We start from the raw sequence: 5,978 nt of genomic DNA on the forward strand, positions 1-5,978 counted from the left end.
TGACTGTTGTTTCAAGCGAGACAAAGCTCTTTCCCTCTAGATCAAGATCGTGGTCTTGCGTGCACAAGTGCGTGCTCGGTACGAACATTAGAGGGTAATTTGGTGACGCCAGTGTTTGTGAAAATGTTCTTTTTATAGAGAACTATTTGAATTGTAACTCTCACTTTTATGATCTATAGGAGTTGAGATCCAAATATAACTCCAGCTTTATTTCTATTTAAATGTATTTTGTATATCCATAATGTAAAATCAAATTCTTTCAAAAAATCCAAAGAAACCAATGGGTTTATCGAAAAATAAACTCCTCATAAAAAAAATGGAGGGCCACGTTTCCAACATGCATCAACATCTCTCTTAATCTTATAAAGACCTAACCCTTTTAAGCATTAACAACTGTCTTTTATGTAATGGACCTCGCCCCTTCTAAGCAACAACACCTATTGACCATGAGTACCGTGGAACCAGATGAAGAAGCCCAACAAGACCTAAGAATTTACAATTCAACAGGCACCACCTTCTCCAAGACTTGCTTCAACTTGCTCAATTCTTTATTCCGGTATTTCTCTCTCTATATATATCTCTCTCTCCCCCCCTCTATCTCTCTCTCTTCATGAGTGTGTGCGAGTAGTCTGTTCTCTTAGGCTATAAAGTGCTTAATCTCTCTAACGCTTTCCTCTTTAAGGTTTGCAAAGAGAAATAAGTCCAGTAATAATGGCTTACAGTCCCTGTTCTCTTTTTCTTGCCTCTATTTCAATTGCATGCATAGAAATGTTCTCTTTCTCTCTGTGTTTTTGGGATTAAAGCTGATTTTGAATGCATCTCATGGAATGTTTATGTTTCTACGAATTACTGATTCAAATATCACCTATCCGAATCGGAAATCACTCGAGTTTGATAGAGTGAGGAGGGTGGCCATTCATGGCCAAGAACCCTTAAACATCCTAGTCTTCTGATTTTCTAGTATTTCTTAAATTCTTATGTTAGCTATTTCTTGTTTCGACATCATATTCACTCAAGTCGGACCCGATGAACCAAAATTTAACAATGCAAATTGGAACCCGATTCCGATTCGTAGTGAACTGCTTTGTGCAGATTACTAAAATGCCAAGGGTGGCCAACGAAAACCCATTGTTTCAATTGTACAATTCTATGAAAACATAAAATTTTGTTATGTATTGAAAAAATTACAATAGGATACACTACAGGAAGAAGTGGAAACGTCAAATTAACTTCATTCAATTGATCATTCATCATGTCCATATGGAGACACAACAACGTATGTTTTTTTAGGTAATCAGTGTGGTATCATTTTTATTTTTATCTGCAATTTTTGGATCCATATAAGAATCACTATATGATTATTTTTTAAAAATGATAAATGAATTGTGAGTGTTGAAACACTTATATCATGCCCTCCAAAGATTGGGCTAGCCCTGTCTAATACTTTTGGAATTAATTATTTATACAAGTTATGTAGGAAATTTATGTAGTGCTAGCCTGGTTTTTCTAGTGTGCTCCTTCCAGAACTCCTGATGCCTACAACGCATGGTTGCAAGAGAAAATTCTTTTTAATGGCCATAGGAAGGGCACCTCTAAACCATTCCATGTTAAAACCTCTGTGAGTTGCTAACAAACAGTAAGATATTAAAAAAATAGCACAAATTGGTAGGATAAAAAAATCTAATGTTTAGAAACCTGGCTGGGCTTGTGCTCAGGCCTCAGGCATGCCCGAGTTGAGTAGCTCGGGCAAGTTCAAGTGGACTCGTCTTTTCCTGCATTCCAAAAAATGCAAAAAACTTATTAAAAATATTTAAAAATCAGTAAAAAGCGAAAGAAGTTACACACACCATTAAAGGTCCTTAACAGAAAGAAGTATATAGCAACAAGATTACAAAAAATTGATTTATAGCTTGAAAGAGTTCAGAAAAATCCAAAGAAAATAAAAATTAGAGTATATAAAAAGAAAATTTCATAAATCAACATAAAAAACAAAAAACGTTATATAGGAACATAATTACATAACATTTATTAGATTTTCTAGTAATTTTTTATTTTTCTAAGTAATTTTAACAAATCCAAGTTTGTTTAAGAACACCTTGGCAGGGGCCCAATTACTATCTCAGCCAAAAATATTTGGAGAGTAGTTTGCATCACTTGTCAAATCCCACCCTAACCTGCCCAAGAAAAGTCTGTTGGATTTTGTTTTCTACTTTGTAGACAAGTGCTTTTCCATTACTTTATTCCCCACTGCACCCCACCCATCAGATATCAATAAGGGCGTTTGGGGAGCATTCGTCCATCAAAGTTAGTCAAAAGCGTATACAAATCATCCTTATCTCATGTCATCCAATGATTTTGCCTTCATAGTATTTTGTGTGGACACATCTTTGCCTAGCAAAACTCTTACTTAAGGTTGGCAAGGGGATCGGGTCAACCCAATGGATCAAGCCGACCTGAGACCGGATAGGTTGTACCTAGCAGGTTGGACTCGGGTGTAGACACATGAGTGAAAAGCCATAGTGATCTTGTTTATGGGCCTAAGGACAAAAATTCTATGGTTGAGAGAGTGTATCAATATATTAATGGGTTATGTGAGGGTGCTCACATTACAAAGCATTTTATAATTACACTTAACAAATTTTGGACACTTGTACACCCACTTAACAAATTTTGGACACTTGTACACCCCTGTTTTGTTAATAGATCATTTTTTTTAGCAAGGACAATTTTTATCATTAGGAGGGATGTGACATCAGGGGGTGTGACATTACCTACATGGAGTATACAAATGACATTAATGTTCCATGCGGGTGATATCACAACCCTAGGTAGATCATTTCACATCCTTCCTAATGACCAAAAATATCTTTACTAGAAGTTCTATGTATAAATCCGGAGTATATAAATATTCAAAATTTGTTGAGTACAATGATCGATTACTTGATAGTGTGAGCTCTTCCCAGTCTCGAGTCCCTAATTCCAAATATATATTTTTTATTGGGTAATATATCAACCTAATATATATATAAAATAAAGTTTTATTTTTTATTGGACCCAAACCCGTATTGGCAGGTTTGGGTCCAACGACTTGGACCCTACGTGGTTATGGGTTGAGTCTGGTTCCAACTAAGACCCCAACAAGAACGACCTCTATCCACCCCTACTCTCTCTCTCTCTCTATCTCTCTCTTAATTTCTCACTCTCTCTCCCTCTCCTAATTTTTCACTTTTTGGGGTCCATAGGAGTTGGAATCATAGTAATTCCACATGCATTATCACAAGGTGGCTAGGCATGGTTTGGACATCTTGTGCAATTAGCTATCATCTTCTATTACACAGGCCTACTCCTTCAACGTTGCATGAGCATGGACCCTCACATAAAATGTTACCCAGACAGAGACCATCTTGCCTTTGGCCCCAAAGGCAAAATCTTCATTTCTACATTTATCTATCTTCGACTATTCTTATTTGATATAGGTTTCTCGATATTAGTAGGTGACAGTTTAGCTAGACTGCTCCCTAACTTTGGCTACAAAATTGGGGGTTGGAGAATAGAAGGAAGCAAGGCATTTGTTATTTTATCAGCCATGGTTGTTCTCCCTACTACTTGGCAAAAAACCTTGGGGAGATTGGTCTATGTCTCAGCAACTGGTGCTTTGCTTGCGTGGTTGTGATGGGTGCAGTTATATGGGTTGGTCTATTTGGTGGGGTTGGGTTTCATGAGAAAGGAAGCCCTCTAAATTTAAGTGGCATACCAATGGCAGTTAGCACTTATGCTTTGTGTTTCAATGGGCATGGTGTTCTCTCTACCATCATTGGGTCAATGAAAGATAGGAGCAAGGGTTCAAAGGTATGTATATGAATTTTATCTTGAAATCCAGTATCAACACCTTGAATATAAGGGTGGCAACAGCCCTTGTTGATGGGCTCGAGCCAGGTTGGTTTCAGTGGGTATTATTTATCTGTTTTTTAATTTATTATGAAAACTAAAGAAATGGTAGTGCCAGGTTGGGATAGACGAGCCAAGACCCCTTTCCTGGGCCCAGCCCGGCCCAAACACCATGCTTAGATTTTAGTGCAGGGCCTTGGCAGTCTACTAAACTTAGTGGCCCAGGTACAGGTTGTTATGGCCCATACCACCCAACCCACTTCCACCCCTATAAATAAGAGGGGGTCGAGCTAACTTTGAAAACAAGTTGAAATGGAAAGCATTCTATTATGAACATATCATATACTATTAGATTGTTATGTATGATACATGTTGTCTCTATCATCATCCATAGTCAAGAATAGATTGTTATGTATGATACATGTTGTCTCTACCATCATCCATACTCAAGAATAGATGGTCAAGATGAACTCTTCTTCTGCTCCTGTCTGCCATAGTCCACTCATGCAGAAAATGGCTTATCTCTAGCATCTATTGTGATGTACAATTCTTATTGAAGAAAGATTTACAAACCTTTGTTGTTTCTCCTGAAGTCCATTTCAGTAGTGGCTCTCATGGTCGCCACAATGAGGTTTCGTGTTCGAAACCATCCTACCACAGTCCATGATATAAGTTAACTGGATTTCCGAAGCTCCTAACCCATGACCTTTTTTGTTCTTTGGTTGCAGGTACTGACCTTTTCCTTCATCACTTGTGCCGTGGCTTATGCACTGATGTCGATACTTAGTTACCTAATGTTTGGGGACCAAATAAAATCATAAATTACGCTAAATCTCCCTGTTATAAATTTTAGCTCCAAGATTGCAATTTATGTTGTTGTTATACTTCCATTATCAAAATATGCACTAGTCATGGCTCCTGTCGCAGCTGCTATCGAAGAGATATTTCCTCTTTGCAAGAAGTGTGGGGTGAGTCTATCATTGACGATGATGATGGTGGCTATCAAAGTCATAGTTGCTCTAATATTTCCATTTTTTGGGTCCATGATGGCATTTATCGGATCATTTCTTGGTAGCACTACTACTCTAATTCTACCATGTATTTGCTACCTGAAGATCTTTGAGGGCATAAAGAGTTGCAGAGTTGAGATCGTTATAGTGATGGGGATTTTGATGATAGGTTTTTGGATTGCACGTCTTGAGAATTATTTCAATGTCAAGCGCATTGTGCAGCAAATGTAAATTCTTGATGAGATAATTCATGTGATCTTGATAATTTCTAGAGTAAATTAAAAGTTGTCTTTTCAGCATAAACAAAATTGAAGTTAGAATCAGTGTTCGCAAACTCATCTGGTTCAACTTAGAGCCGGCCGATCAAACTGGAACCGGGCTCTAGCCGATGTGGTTTTGGCCAGTTTTAGTGGTCCAGCCGGGTATTTAAGAAATAAAAATTAAAAATTATTATAAAATCTTAAAACATAAGAGATTTGTTTGTAATGCATTTTTATCATTTTGGCAAAGATTGGAAAGTGTTTTGGCCATGAATACTTTATACATTTTCTCATCTTTTTGAAAAATTTTAAAAATATCCCTTGGGCAGAACTCGATTATTTGAAATCCATTCTTTTCACTAATTTTCAACTTTATTTGGATGTACTTTGTTTAATTATGTTTTAAGTATTATTCATATTGTTTTGTTTTTTTTTTTTTTAATACTTTTTGACCATCCTGGACCTGCTCGATTAGTTTGGCTGAACTGGTCGATTTACCGGTTACTCAGAATCGGCTTAGGCGAGTTTCTTAGGCCAATTCGATATTTCGAGCACTGGTTAGCATCATGTATGAATTCATTTAGCCTTGCGTGTTTCCTAAACCTATTTTACCCCGACACTCAATTCCTACTTCTGCTCAAAGAGTAAGAGGAGTTAGTTGAATACATTCTATGTGTACAACACTTTAGCATCTGATTATTTCTCTAAGAGGGCGATACTTCAAAGTTTTGATGCATGATAATAATGTATTTCTCATCCTGAGTTGAAACCCTTCATTTTTGTTTTTCTTCTCATAGTGGGTTTGACTGGGCGAGTGGAC

At 37.1% G+C, this 5,978-nt stretch overlaps 1 long non-coding RNA gene across 1 annotated transcript; it reads left to right on the forward strand.

Annotated features, from left to right (window-relative positions):
• The first annotated feature begins 283 nt into the window (after positions 1-283).
• Positions 284-5,206, forward strand: LOC105421587 (uncharacterized). The gene is made up of 2 exons (XR_002282992.2): positions 284-556; positions 4,617-5,206. It is a non-coding gene; the product is annotated as an uncharacterized LOC105421587 (long non-coding RNA).
• The last annotated feature ends 772 nt before the right edge of the window (positions 5,207-5,978 follow it).

Source organism: Amborella trichopoda, chromosome 10 (assembly GCF_054954075.1).
Source record: "Amborella trichopoda isolate Santa Cruz 75 chromosome 10, AtrichopodaSantaCruz75HAP2 v2.0, whole genome shotgun sequence".
NCBI lineage: Eukaryota > Viridiplantae > Streptophyta > Magnoliopsida > Amborellales > Amborellaceae > Amborella > Amborella trichopoda.